The following is a 15398-nucleotide window of genomic DNA, read 5'->3' on the forward strand; positions in this document are numbered from 1 at the left end:
GGTACGCAATCAATGCTTAGGAAAAATCAATATGTACTGGAGAAACCGAGTGTTTTTAAAAAGCTTTTTTAAATGGCCATGTCATAACTGAACTATCTTGATGTCATTTCCCAGGGAAGATAAACAGACAGAAGTCCAGAAAAAAAAAAAAAAGAGAGAGAGAGAGAGAGAGAAGCAAGCATTCAGATAAATACAATATGACAAAAAGTTGTTGTCAACTTTTGCTAGCTCTACACTTTTAAAAATCGTGTGTTAGCAGTTCAGGTGTTTAAAGGAGCTAAAATATGTGAAACAACTCAGAAATGAAACAAATGAGAGTAGGACAGAGGAACCAAGACCAGTCTGCAGTCTGTTGCCTACTACAGCTTGGGGAACACCTGAGCAGAATTTGGAAAATTGACGTTATCAGTACACACACTGGCCTGATAATATGCCTGCCTGCACATCACAAGCTAAATGATTTTTTCCCTCCATAATGGTCTTATTATTCCCTTCCCTTGTGTGTATGACATTTGGGAAAAAAATTAAAATAACCAAATATAGACCATTCTTGACTTCCATGGCTACCAAGATACCAACAAGTGTGGGGAGCTGTGCTTCCCTCAAGAGTCAGGGTGTCCTTTCTCCGCAAGCCAGCTGGAGACAACAATTCCATTGTCCAGGTGAAAACAAAACACCATCTTTTGACAAATGCCAAACAGAAAAGCTCTCTCAAGTCTGTTCATGGTTGGGGGTGGGGAGAGATCTAATGAAACCGTGGCCCTAAAGCAGAATCTGGCACACCTTTCTAGAACCATCCACGCCTCCGCCTGCCCCTATAGTCCCTCTGCCTGGCTCTCTGCACGCGCTCCACACAGATGCCCACTGAGATGAGGCCGAGTGCTCCAGAAATGGGGCCAGGGAGAACCCTGGAGAATCCGCCAACTTTCCACACCGCTTATTTTTTTTTTTCCAAATGCACTTTTATTTTCTAAGATGAAAAGAAAAATACCCGAGCCTCCCCCAGGATGACAGCTTGAAAAGTGAATGAAATCTCCTATTTGCAAGCCTATGTGAAGAAAGGAGAATGGCCGATGGGCACTGAGGGCAGCACACCAGGGAGCTGAGAGGCCCAGAGAGGGACTTTTCATACTCTCTCCTAGCTATGCCTTGGAGTTTACATCAGGTTGCTGCAAAATGTTCTATAAGTGGAGCACGAAATGAAACCTCCCTGAAACCGAGTTAACATTTGGCCCACAAAGTATCTCTTGGGTCACTCAAGATATCCAAGGTGACTCACCCTCCACCCATACCTGTCTGATGGTTCCTGGCTTTAAAAAAAAAAAAATTCAAATTCATTGCTTCAGCATGTCCTTATTATTTGCCAGTAAGAATGCCATCTCCTTATTCAGGGCCTTCTGCAGTGTTACCTACAGTGGTAACCCTCGGTAACACGAGGGAGGGAAATCAGGTGTCTTTGACAGAAAGGGGGAATGAGTTGTTCGGCTGCCTAAGCTGGGCAAGGTGGCACACTCCCACTGATGGGGTGTTCTCTCCTGCACGGGGGTCCTGGTGCCGCAGAACCATAGTAGCAGATCCACTGCGCTCGCTTGGGACTCACAGATGTCAAGTTAGGGGTTCACCTCGGGGACCTGGAATTCACAGCCTGGGGGTGTTTAATTCTCAGTGAAGCCAAAACGTTGTTTTTCCGAGAAGGTCCTTTTAAAAGGCACCATCTCTTCTCTGCAGAAACAGCCAAGTTCGCCTTAAGTGTCACTTCAAAGTTCCAGCCCAGCATAGCAAAGACGAATCACTCCCCCAACAACTTCCCGGCTCCACTTGCACTTAAAAATAGAGTTAACAGTGAGGGCAGAGTGAGTAAGAGGCACAGAGAATCTCTGATCTGTGGATTTAGGAAGCCTAGGATCATGGTGGAAGCCTTCCCTCCCTGACTGTTCTCTGGGCGCTACAGAGAGAGCAAAAGGACAACAGGAAACACGAGGAGACTTCACGGAGTCCGAGAAAAATGGAATTTTAAAAGTTCCTTTGGGTGCAAACAAAAAAAATTTTTTGGAACGATACAGCGTGGCGTGGGGGATCGGGTTGAATACCTCGGTGGACTTCAGTTCCTGCTTTGCACTCCTCAAGTGTTCACCTTGTCCTCTTATTTTTACCTGAAACCGACCCGGGCCTGTGTGTGCACAATACAGATGGCTACATTCTCACACTGTGCACCCGCTGAAGGTCGCATGCTTGGCATCAATAGCAATTAGTTCCCTTTTTAAAATGGAAAATGTCATTAAGTTCTTGAATAATTCAAGAGTACAGGTCACAATACAGTGTCCCTTTTGGGGGTCTTTATGGTGCAAATGGAAACACCAGGCGAGCCTATCAGGACGAGTAGATCTAAGGTTCACAATGTAGGTCTATTTAGTGTGACAGGAAAATTAAATTACACGAGACACTCATTCATTGTCACCCGTTAACAGGCTTGGGAAAATTGTGGATCCCCGAGGGCACATCACTGGCCACGGGCGAGGGAAATAAAAATATTTCACTGTCGCCGGTGGCGGCTTCCCTTGCTTGGTTTTTGAACGCGACAAACAGAAACACGGCCCCTCACGGTTGTCCTTGGAGGTAGGGGCCGGGAGTCTCGTCTCGGAGGCCGCACGATTTACAGGGGCCGCCCGAGAGAGAGCCGGGGAGCCTGCCTGCCGCTGGGGCGCTGCGCTCCGCTCCCTCAGCCACGCTTGAGTTGCTCTGGGTCCAGGAGATCTTGGAAAGGAAACATAGGGGCGGGCTGCAAACAAAAATCGGCTTCCAGGAGTTCCCCGAGTGCCTGTGTGCCTGGCTCCGGAGCCGGCTCTCGGATCTAGGAAAGAACCGTGGAGGCTCCTGGCGGTCTCCGGCTTGATTGAGCCCACGCCACCGGGGCTGGGCCAGGGTGGACCCGGGGTTAGGCTGGGCGGAACGGGGTGGGGGATTCGCAACGAGGACCCTCCGAGGTCACCAAAAGACAGCCGAGCTGGCCCCCGGGCCGCGCGCCAGCACCGACACATCCCGGGCCACCGGGCCTGTGGGCGTGGCCGCTTCGGTCCGGCTCCTACCCTTGACCGGAGACGGCTCCACGTGCACTGCCCGCCCGCTGCCGCGCGCCCTGGGCACCGGCCGAACAAACCCCGGGCCTCGCTGCTGTTCCCTAGCGCCGAGGTGGAACGGGGTAGGGCGAGGGGGGCATCCGGCTTTCTGCGCCCACGGCGCCCCGCGTGGGACAGGCCGGGTCTGGCGGGGTCGGTTCCGTGCGTTCCGGGACTGGGGGCGGGGGGAATCTCCAGGGACCGCCCCTCTGCCTCGCGCTTTCTTAGATTTTTTTTTCTCCGTTGTGAATGACTCCTAAATCGGGTTTGGCTGGCTTTTCTCTTTCTCGGCCTCCTCCATCAGACCCTTGGAGAAGTCCTCTGCGCGCGAGGGAGCGGCGAGAAGGGCGGCGCGGACGGCCCCCGGGCGGTGCCACCCAGGTCTCCACGTCCGCGCGCCTCTGCGGGGGCGCGAGGAGGCTGCAGGTTCTGCCCGCTCCTCCGCGGACCCCGCGACAGTCCTGCCGCGCACAGGAGCGCCCGAGCGGCCCTAGGGCCCGGGTCCCCGCCGCGCCGTCCGGGATCCAGAGCCCAGGGCTGCAGCGGGGCCGCTGCCTATAGTCCCCGGGGCCACTGGCGCGGGTGCCAGGCCGCCACCCGCGGCTCGGGACTCATTTGGGAAGGAGAGAGAGGGGCGCCGCTCCGCTGGCGACGCTGGCCAGGCTTAGGGAAAGCGGACCACGTAATAAAAACACTTTTTTTTTTTTTTTTTTAAGAAAAACTGTATTCCAGAGTGCCCAAGGCAAGCGACTCGCGCCCAAGCTTGGAAACATTTTCCCGGGAGAATAAAAACGCTTTCGGTGCCTGGGGCGGTGCGTGCGGGGCGGGATAACCGGGAGCGGGTGCACGTTCCACACCTCTCATTTTCCAAAACGCTTCCGCAAACACTTGGGGGCTCCGGGCCGCAGTAATTCCAAAGACAATTCTCTCTGGCTTTAATTTGATTTGCATTTTTCGACTTCGATAATATTCAATTTCATGGCCGACTACACATGTAAACACGGCAAGGGCGCGTTTTTTCGCCCCTTGCACCCGACACAATGTGGCCGTGAAGTTACACTCTGCAGTCCGAAAAGCACCCGCCCTCGTGTCCGGAGTTATATTTCTTAAAACAGCCCGAGCTGCTTTGCCTAGACTATTAAAAAAAAAAAAAATCCAAACTTCTGAACTGGCTAAGGTGTTGGGCGAGAGTTTCGGCAAAAAATAAATCCTATTCCACAAGGAATCAGTCCGGGTTCGACTTCCATAGTACTGTCTATGGTAACTGCATCACAGTGTTGGGCCTCCCAAAAATGATTTAAAAAAATTTTTTAATGTGCATTGAATGGCCAGAAAGCCAAATCCTGACAAATACAAGGAGCTCGCCTACTAGGGAAAGGTTGAATAGGCTCCTCTGCGCCATCCAACATAGAACTGAGAGAAGTGAAATGGAGGTAATTAGCTTTGGGCGTTTTCCCAAAGCTGGTTTCCTACTGTATCACTGAGGAGAAAAATAGGTCCCGATGCCTTGCACGTAGTGGATACACCAACACTCCCAACGCGTCCTATGCCCGAGGCACAAAATTGCACTGAAAACGCAAAGAAATGAAGCTTCTCTTGCTTGATCCAGGGGTCCCTTATGTAATTAAGCAACTCTGGTTGCCGAAGCTATTCCTCACCGTAGCTGCCTGCCGTCCACGATGGTGGGACGGACCCTCAAAAGATATTTCTATCTTAAATCCTAAGACTTTACAAATTACAGTGTTTGAGATTTGTTTGTTTTGTTTAGTTTAGTTTTTTTTTTTTAATTAGACACTCATGGGCAAAATTAATGATTTTTTTCTTTAAAAAATTAAAAGATATTAGGGCTTTGGCATTTGGGAAGGAAGAGACTGAGAAATTAGTTTTATGAGACTTCTTAAAAAGCTTGTTGGAGGCTCGCTAATAACAGGGAACAGTATTTTAAGCTGGTGATCTAACTGGAAAAATATCTTTTATCATGTGAAAGACACTTAGGCAAACAAGGAAAGAATTCCGTCTGAAACAGTGCTGACTTTGAAAGGGAAAGTTCCTTAATTTAAAAAAAAAAAAAAGTAGCAGGCTGCCTATTCAACACCGCCCCACTGTTCTTTTGCATTTGACTTTGTTTTTTTTTTTTTTTTTAATACTGAATTTTAAACCATCATTGTTTCGGATTTGTACTCCGCTTTCATACTGCTTCTATGACAGGCAAGTCTCCTTTATTTTGCACGCGTATTTGGCAGACTGGACAGTCAGCACAGTGGCTTCATAGCAAACCTATTCTGAGACACAGAGCTAATTGAGGGGTGCTGGTTACAACGCAACAGTCTACTCGGAGAATTGCAAATTCTGGATGATGGGAAACATCTTTCCCTCTTTCTATTAGTAATTCAGGAGTAAATGGGGGTCCTTTAAGGATCTTGAAAGTTCAATCATCCAACTCCAAGTCTGCCGTTTTCTTATGCTCTGACCCCTAAAGAGATCTGTATGGAGGACCACAGCTGTTCCCTCCAGAATTAACACACCTGGGCTGCGACTGGAATGTTCCTCCCACCCCCGCCCATCCCAACTTTGTTCTGATGGACCTGAGGTGCAACAAACTCATCTACTGTGTGTGTGTGGTGGTGGGCGGGGGAAGGTCTGTTGGGAATGCAGGAAGGAGAGCAAGGGAGGCTTGGTCCAAGGGAGTCAAATACTTTAGCCAGGTGGGGACTTTCAGAGATGGGAGGGATCCAAAGAGACAACCCTCTCCCAGGAGCCTTCCCTGTAGGATTAGGTACTCAGCAGAGTGTGCCCTTGGGGAGAATCACTGTAGCACCCCCCAAAAGACCAGCTGCGGGCTCCCTGGAAGGGGGCAGAACAATCAGCTAAGGGATTGTGATCTGACTGTCCCTTCATGATTAACAGGAACCCAGAGGTGTGTGTGTGTGTGGAGAGAGAGAGAGAGAGAGAGAGAGAGAGAGAGAGAGAGAGAGAGAGAGAGACTCAGCTGAATGCAGGGGCGAAATCTTTGCAGTTGCTTTGACTTGTTTACCAAGCGAAGGCAAAACCTAAACAGCGCTTTCCACAATCAATGAAGAGATCACAGGAGGTGCAGAGTTGAGCTCCCTAAATGAGTCTGGCATTCTGATAACTGCAGGTGAGCACCTGAGATCAACTGCTTCCCCAGGCTCCACGCTGGGAAGAGATAGGGATGCATCTTGTTCCCTAGCTGGAGGAAGGGAGAGGCGCGAGGGGGATTTAATTGTCTGCCTGGGCGAATCGAAATGTCCTCTTAAAGCAAAGAAATCAAGAGAGATTGGTCTTTAATTGGTAAACTCTGCTGGTGAGAGGGGACAGCAATTAAAATGCAGAGAGGTCAAAATATCTATGGGATACGCCTCCCCCCAAGGGCCCGCCCCCATCCACAGCTCCCCCAACGCCATTCTCCACTGATTTTAGTCTTTTGAAGGCTCAGTACCTACTCTGATCGGAGGCGATTTTGCAACCCTCAATTAGCCGGTTTGGAGTGGAGACTCGCAGGAGTCAGCCAGCCCCCATGCCCAGGACATCACTGTGTGCCGAGCTGGCCTTCAAACCCTGGCTGTCTTAAGTCTCCCCGGAGATGCCACAATGGAAGACACAAAGTTTGCAGCTGCTAAACACAATTCAGAGAAGTTGGCTTCTAAGTCAAGGAGGGCCTCCTCTGTGTCCCCAGGGACTGGGGCTAGGAGATGTTCAGCCATGCTTTGCATACACGGCCACACACAGCCCCGTGTGTGCACTCTGGGATCCTTACAAGGGTGGCCTACTGGGTGGGTGGATGCAGACCAGTCTTCCTGGGCCAGGATCCTACTGGACCGGGCAGGGGGTGGGGTTCGAGGCAGGGATGCAATCCCGGGGGCAGGTGTTTATCTGCATTTCTATATGTGAAGGGGGAGGTGTGCTGTGGGGACTGAGGCCTTGCTGTTCCCCGAGCTAGGGCAAGGGCACGCTGGAAACCAGCTGTGGGTTCCTGCGTTCCACATGTGCTTTGTCACCTGCGCTGTCCTGCTACCAGGACTAAGCTGGGCACCTGCATTGTTTGAAGCCCCCATGCCAGCCCACGGTCTCTGCCTCTGACATTTTTCTCTTTCCTGGTATTTTCTCTTTCCAATTACAACACAAGAGCCACCTAGCTGCCTCAGCTCTTGCTGTCTCGTTCCTTCTAGCGTTACTCTGCATACCCTGGAAGCTTCCATGGGGAAGGGAGCATGCATGGCCCAGCTGAATGAACATCTGGCCAGCTTTGAGGGACCAGGGCCACAGGTGAACTCCCACGGTTACCCAAAAAGGGACAGTGAGAATCCAGCCTAACCCCAGACATAACTTACCAGCCTCTCTCCTAGGAAAGGCAGGGAGTGGGTGGGGCTTTGCCACCCACTGGCAGGGATACCCCAAGCCTCACTCTTCCTCAGACCTCCCTCACTGCCCTGCCTCCTCTTGACACTTCAAACGCTCGCCTCCATGGAGAGCAGCTCACTTCCAAAGTTCCAGTGAAGGTAGCCTGCCTACCGTACTGGGATAGGAGGTGCCTGTACCCCAGAGGCGTCAGAGGCAGGAGAAATGGAGAAGACATGGTGCTGAAAGAGGTCAGCGCCCAGCTCTGAAAGGGAAGCATATTCCCTACTTCCCTAGCCCCAAGTCCATCTCCCAAAAAAGTTTGATTTCTACCCGTGTGGCAGGGGGATGCTTAAACAAAGATCAGGTTCATAGAGACACCTGGAAGGGCACCTGGTACCTGGGGAACCACACTTAGTGGTGATGAGGTTGAATAGAGTTTTGATAAAGCAGAGGAATTCATACATGCGTGTGTGTGTGTGTGTGTGTGTGTGTGCGTGAGTGACAGAGAGAGAGAGAGAGAGACAGAGGGAGGGAGATGGGGGTAGAGGACACTAAGAAGTACTAAGATTATAAAACAAAAGGGAAGATTTCTGCCAAGAAATGGATTCCCCCCCCCCTTTTTTTTTTGTACAGGGGGTGGATTTTCTTAGTCATCAATGCATAGACAAAGGGACTGGTTAAAGTTTGTGGGAAAGACATACTATGCTAAAACTACGCATGGATTCCAAAAATCGTTTGCACCAAGATAAACTTATCTCTTAATTGCATTTTCCCCCTATAAACTTTTTAAAGTGCCCTGGTGTCTGCTGAAGTTACTGCTTTCTGTGTGTGAACTGTGGTCATTGGCACTCAGAATGCAGTACGAATGGAAAGCCTACCATAGAGCTGGTCCCTTTTCTTGTACACTGAGGATGGTTTTCAGAAGGTAAAGCAATCAGACACCTTGAGCAGAGCCGTGGGTTTCATATCCAAACGTGCACAAACTGCCATCCCGATTTCTTTGGCAATAGTGCTCCTGCTGTCCAAATGGAGCTCTCCCCACGTCCCAGGTCCTGCCCTGACTGACGCTTCCTGTTTCTTCGCAGAAAATGTCACGTAACCATCATCTGTGTTCCTCGCTTCGCCAGCTGCTCCACTCACTCCCACCCTTGCTCCTTCCAAAGCCCTCTCCACCAAACACTTCTCAAGATTATGTTTTCTGTTTTAAAAGTCATGAATTCCAATTAGGAACTGAATGCCCTCCTTTAAGGCAGAAAAAAACTTTCCCAACAGGATTCATTATATAATTACATCTGCTTTGTCCAAAGAGAAGGAAGAACGCATCGGGATCGTATTTCTGTTGAAATAGTGATCAAAACCCGAATGCATGCGATCCTATTTGACTCGCTCAATGCTGTCAATATCACTGCCTGTTCTGGAGCCTGTATTTTTATTCTTTCCAAGCAAGCGAAACAATAGAAAAGCTGCTATAGCTATGGCAAAAGAAATCTGGTGCTCCACCATTTAAGCAAAAGGCAGGGGAGCCACATCAGCCGGTAAAACTGAAACAGCCGACACTTCTTCCAAAGTTCCAGGCTGTGGGATCCTTCCGCATTTTCCCTACACACATACATGTTTGTGGTGCTGAAGTTAAGGGTGTTTAAGTCAAATAAATGCAGTCGTGCTGGTATGGTTTCCTGGCATTGCTGGGAACATCATCGTCTTTAATTACCAAGAGAGTTAACTCCCTGGCACTTGCCCCAGTGAGAATGTGGGGGGTTTTGAATGAATGAATGCAACTTAATTTGTGTTGCCTCGGTCAGCCCTCCCAGCTGTCAGTTGTGTCAAGCAAACTACCCGTTCTTCTTTTGAGGGAGGCTCAGCAAAATAGATATAAAAAAAAAGGAAGTCGGTGCTTTTTCATGTGAACCTGGGTGCGTGGAGGGAGTGACAATGACATCTGACCAGTCTGCTCTGATGAGAAGCCACTAATACTCGCTGTGAAGATAGGCTGGCAAACACACACACACACACACACACACATCGTTGTCCTCCCCACCTGGTCCGTGCGAGGGGGCTTTAGGGAAGGGGCAGCTTCCCGTGCAAAGGACAAGCAAAAGTCTGGAACACGCGCAGAGGGTGCAGGGGCTGTGGGGGAGGGGGCAGGCATCACCTCCAGTCTGGCCCTAGGGACCAAGACAGAATTACAGCTTGTAAAATAAGCCTCCATCAGTCTCCCAGGAGACAGCCGGTCTCAACTTGGGTGTTCCCGGCTTGTTAGCCTCAGCCATAATTGGTCTCTCCTCCCATCCCGCGTTGTTGGTTTTCTGTGTGTGGCTTTTGGTGTGAGCGTGTTAGGTCATCAACAAATACAATGCCGGGAGGGGGTGTGGGGGGACACACATGATTGTTTTAGAGAAGAAAGGAGAAAAGGGATAAGAGAGTGGGCAGGAAGGCTGTGAAAAGAACGGGGAAGATGCCTCTAGGATTTAGGCTTCCGAGGCAACCCCTGGAGTGCTGCAGGGTAGGGGACTCCCCGGGAATTTTGTCAAAGGGAGAAGCGGCCAGGCAGCCTGCTGAGCTCTGTGGAGATGCACATCTAGTCCAAGCCGAGTTTTGTTTGCGCCTCTTTGGAGAATCCAGCAACCTCCTGCTTGCATCCAGTGTCTCTCAGCAAAGCGGAATTTTTCAAATCATCGCTAGCTGTGTGCAGAGCAGAGCAGGAAAACCTTCGGAGTGGCCCAGACCCCCGGGGGGACAGAGCAGGGACACAGGCTGCCTCTATCCATTAAAAATAATAAATAGTTTTTCCCTCAGTCATCAATATCTTTTCCACATCTTCCCCAAACGCTTATTTTTTTTCCATGTCTCCATCCTGGAGACAGAGGCGGTAAGAAATGTATGCGCCGAGGTCGAAGGGAAGCAAGAGAGCCCAGCCGCCTTTGCAATGCGGGAAGGGAGAAGACACAGTGCATTGTGTTCATTCAAAAGGGAACAGATAAGGTCCCAAGACGCTCAGATCTTCACAAAAAGAACATCGGGTGGGGGGGGGGGCGGCAGCAGCAGAAAGTGTCCCGGAACTAAGTTGCAAACTTTGGGGGTTCCTTCTCCCTCCCCTTTTATTCCCCCTCCCAAGTTTTTAGTGTCTCCCCCACCCCCTTGGCGGCCCTGCGTTGCCATGGTGCTGCCCCCCCCCCCCCAAGGCTGCCGTCCACTCTGCCCTGCGGGGAGAAGGCGTTGCAGGTCTGAAGCCAGCAGCTCACTGGGTCTGGGGGCACCAGGGTGTGTGCGTGTGTGTGTGTGTGTGTGTGTGTGTTCGTGTTCTGTGAGGCCAGTCTTGGGGTCTGCAAATGTGTAGATACGGCCAGCAGCAGGTGCTTAGCAGCCCCAGGTCCACTGGGGGGTTTTGGAAGAGCACTTCCTTTCCTTTCTCTCTCTCTCTTTCTCTCTCTTTCTCTCTCTTTCTCTATCTCTCTCTGTCCGCCGCCCCCCTCCCCCCATGCAGAGTGAAGATTCAGTGTCCGAAAAGGCTAAGGCTCGCCGGCTTCTCCGTAACACTCCTCCAGTCTACGCATTCCTGAAGCTCTCCTCTCAGCCACCCCTCCCCCAAGCCTGGAGCGCCCCCTGACCCTCGGATACCCGTAGGCACCGCCGCTCAGAAAACCAGTTACTGCGCGGTACCTGCAGGTACCTTCTTGGCGAACACCTCCCCCACGCCCCAGTGGGTCGCTCTCTTTCTCTCCCCCTCACCCCCACCCCAGCACTGAGCACTGGCTGCCTTTTTTTTTTTTTTTTATAAAACCAGGCCACGGCAGGCGATAAAGATCAGGCGTTTCAATCGCCATTTGGAAGATTACATCTCTCCAGCAAGGGTCTTTCTTTCAAAACTCGCACCGAATTAACGACCGCGGCGACTCGGCACCCGGCTTTCCTCGGGGCCCCGGGCGCGGGGTGGGCTCCGCCGGGGGCCCGCACACCGTCAGACGGCCAAGGAAAGGCCGTGGGGCGACACTCGGCTAATGACAAGTAATTGATGGATCCGAGGCGGCGTATTACCAGCGGAACGGGCAGGCATTAATTATTTAAAAACGATTAGCCTCGCCGTGCGTCCTGCAGCCGTTCGGTCGCTTTCAGGGGAACCAGTCCTGGACGCCCAGCGCAGCCTGGGTGGGAGGGCGGCGGGCGCGCTTGCCAGCCAGACCCGGGTGCGGTGCTCGGAGCTGGCTCAGCACTGGGGAGCCGGGGAGAGAGGGGACAAGGTACCCCCCAAACACACACACACGGGGGTGTCCCCGTAACACTGACCCCCGGGACCTGGTGACAGCGCTGCACGATGGAAGCGCTCGCCGATGGGGAGTGGCAGGCGATTTTCGTGGGTCCGCTTCCTCGCGCGTCCCGCTGCCTGGCCAAGGACCCAGAATAACCGAGCCGGGCAAGGGGCCCTCCCGACGCCTTGACACCCAGGCGCTTAAAGCCGATTTGATGGCAGGGATAGGACACCTTTTCCACCCCTCGCCCTCGGGGTCCTGCGGCTCTGTTTCCCCAGAGGTCGCCGCCTCCGAGCGCAGGTGGCAGAGCCGCGCGCTCGGTTCTGTTGGATCTTCCGAGCTGGTGCCCACCGGTTGCCCTGCATGCCGAGTCCAGCTTCCCGAGCGCGCTCCTGCCCAGGGCCAGCCGACTAAGGGGACTCCTGGCTGGCTGGGCAGAATGGGGTGGTGGCTTGCTGGGCCTCGCGGCCGGCTCCGACTTCATCTCCGAGGATATAGCTCCTAGCTCCGGCAGGCCCGCTCCGGTGCGCCAAGGCCCGCAGCCGCTCCCCGCGGCGAGAGCTGGCGTGCACTCCCGTCTGGGCGAGGCGCTGCCCCACCCCTGCCTGCTTCCTGAGCGCATCCCGGGCTGAGGCCGACTGTGGACTCCAACCGCTGCGCGCCTTGCGGAGGGCGTCGCCACGGTCGGGCCTCGGCCTCTCCGCACTCCCCCATGCCACGCACACCGTTTCCCCCTCGCGTCGCCCGACCCCTACGCTGGACTCTGAGGCCAAGGACGCCCCCCGCCCCCCTGCACCGTCCTTGGGCAGCACGCGGCCTTCCCTCGGATGCAGTCCCCCTGACTCTTGTGTAACCGGGCTCAGAGCCTGGATTCAGTCTGAGTTTGCAGCTCTGCCACCCCGCATCCTCCCACGCCACGCACTCTCCAAAAATCCCCGCAAAAAAAGAAAAAAGGTCACCTCCCCAAATGCGGGGTCTTAACGGACCTTAACTCCCCACCCCCACCCCAGGCGCCGGACCTCCTGGAAGGGACACGGACCGGCGGGGGGAGGGGGGTCTGCAGACCGCAGTGGGGGCGCGCGCGGCGGAGGGGAGCCGGGCGCGACCCCCCGAGTGGGCGCGCTCCTACCTGCGGGCGGCGTGCGGGCGGCCGGGCGTGCGGGCGGCGGAGCGTCCAGCGCGCGGAGGGAGGCGGCCGACTGCTCCGAGCCGCGGCATCCCCGCATTTATTTGAGCGCTAACCGAGCGACTGTTGACTTTAGCACACAAAGCAAAGATTTCACTGCCCGCTAGTTTAAAAATGAATATTTTACCAAGATATCGATCAGCGTTATAAAATTCAGTTAAGTACAATGGGATCCCGGCAAAAAAAAAAAAAAAGAATAATAAAGGAGGGGGAGGCAATATAATATCTGTGCAAATTTGCTGAAGTGTGACGTGGCATGGAAAGTTTACCCTCCTGGAATTCGGATCTGGAATGTGTTTTTTCGGTTGTTTACTGACTTTGTTTATTCACAGATCACGGTTGCTTAAACCGGCGCGCGGAAGGCGGGGTGGGGGGAAAGGAAGACAAGGGGGCGGGGGTGGGGGCGCTGCACCCCACGATGGGCAGAGTCGGGGACAGCGGGCGGAGGACCAACGCCGAGCTCCGGGCTGGGGGGAGGGGTGTCGGGAGGGCGAGCAGCTCCGAGAAGCCCCCAAAGCGGCAGCTCCCGGACGCCCAGCTTCTGCGCCGGGACGCAACTATATCTTATCGGCGGGGATCAGTGGGAGGGGGGCGCGCTAAGTAGTTTAAAACGACCCTCGCACAATGGACGTGCGATAGGAAACAGAGCAGGTTAGGGCAGCGCGTTCAGGCTCCTTTGTCCCGCACTCGGCCCCCGGCCCTGCCTCTCGGCTCCTTCGCCCTGGGAGCCTTTTATGTGATAATGAAACACATTTTCAGGCCAGGCTCGCGACGTGTGTGTCCTTGCCATGGGGGACAGAGACGGCCTGATTGCTGGCCGCGCAGCCTCCGGATTCCGCCCCCCGCCCAATTTCTTGGGCCTTGTGTTCTTTGGGACAATGTGGCTAAAAAGGGATTTGGAGCTGGGGGGTGGGAGTGGGGGTGGGGGGAGCGCCGGAGGATGCGGACTCGCAGACCTTTCTCCAACGCGTGGGAAGGCTGGGGGGTGGGGGTAGGTGGGCAGGGACCCCCAGCAAGGTGGCAGGGCTGCGCTTGGAGAGGTGGTGTCCAGGGCCAGGGCGCAGAGGGGCATTGCAGGTTCCGAAAGTGGAGAAGCCCAAAGATCCAGTCCTGGGCTTAGAAACTGGAGGCAAAAACATCTGGCCTCGGAGGCCTGCGTGTTTTGTTCTTGTTTTTGTTTTTATTTTCTCTACTGCAACCTTGCTGCGCACAGGTGCGGCTCCCCTCAGCCCTGGCTGGGGCAGTTTGCAGTCGGGCAGAGTCAGCTCCACGCTCTCCTTTGCACTCCCGATCGGGACTTCCATAGCCTTTGGTTTCTAATGGAAGATGATTAGGCTGTTGGGTTGGTGGGAAGAGGCAATAGCACTTGTCAAAGTTTATTCTGGGTCTTTCTGTATACTTCTGGGGTTTCCTTGAAGACCCATAAAAGACCCGCTCACCCCTCGGCCGGCAGTCCTGGTTTCCCATCCTGGCCTCCCTCTTACATGCTCACAGCCTACTTTGCAAGGGCCTTGGGGTTCTGTGGGGGAGGAAGGAGGAGTGGGATTTCACAGCTGCAGGGTTCATTGGCCGGATACCCCTTACCTCTGCTTCACCCCTAAGCGCCTTATTTTCAAAAAGGAGATTCCAACTCCAGGAGAACATGTAGGCTTCCCAGACCAACCTCCCCACCTCCCCTCCCCGGGTGTCTCACCACTCCCAGACTGGCCAGATCTCCTGTGGTTGTGCAGAAGATCACAAGAGAAGAGGGGGCTGGAAAGCGAGGCTGCTGGGACTGAGGCAGAATCCCATTCCACAGGAGGATAAAGGTCAAATGACCAAGTCCTGCACACCCTGAATTCGCAAACCCAGCCTGAGATTGCCGCCTGAAAGGGAGGCCCAAGATCAGCAACACAGCAAAGACATAAAAACCCAGCCCAGGGAAAGCCAAACAGCCCAGGTAGAACTCCAAGGTGTGTGCAGTGGTCCTCTCCAACCCCCGCCCCCCACCCCCAGCTTGAAAAATAAACCTGCTGAGCAGCCCACCTACAATCTGCAAGTTTCACTGTGTGTGTGTGTGTGTGTGTGAGTGTGACCTTAACCTCAAAATGCAAAAGCAGCAGCCATAAGCAAGCGACATTGAATTGTAGCGAAGGAGCTGCTTGCTGAAAAAAAATTTTTTTTTGATGTCTGCCATTCACTTTGAAACACATTCAGAGAAATAAAATGGATCAATCGGCCCACAGAGGTTTGGCAAAGGTGGACAAATGAAAGATATAGCAAGCATCAGGAAATGTTAACTTGTATGTAGGGGCTTAGCAGTGGGTCCCAGTGTGCTTACTGTAACATTTTAGCATGTCTGAACATTTGGATAATAAAGCGTTGTCTACAGAGCAACACATAAGGGTCCCCCTGCCCCAAGTAAAACCTGCAACCAGCCAGGGTCTCCCACCTTCCTGGAAATAATTTCAGACCTGTTTATGGGTGTCAAGTCAGGCAAAGGGAAGA

The 15398-nt window shown here is 53.2% G+C and overlaps 1 long non-coding RNA gene across 2 annotated transcripts in view; it reads right to left on the minus strand.

Annotated features, from left to right (window-relative positions):
• Positions 1-13002, minus strand: part of LOC138844205 (uncharacterized) — a 34673-nt gene extending 21671 nt beyond the window's left edge. For both annotated transcript variants that reach the window (XR_016216048.1, XR_016216047.1), the window contains exon 1: positions 12855-13002. This is a non-coding gene — a long non-coding RNA (uncharacterized LOC138844205). The remainder of the gene's footprint in view (positions 1-12854) is intronic.
• Positions 13003-15398: the final 2396 nt, after the last annotated feature.

This window comes from Oryctolagus cuniculus, chromosome 11 (genome assembly GCF_051225735.1).
Source record: "Oryctolagus cuniculus isolate XC-2025 breed Fujian yellow rabbit chromosome 11, ASM5122573v1, whole genome shotgun sequence".
NCBI lineage: Eukaryota > Metazoa > Chordata > Mammalia > Lagomorpha > Leporidae > Oryctolagus > Oryctolagus cuniculus.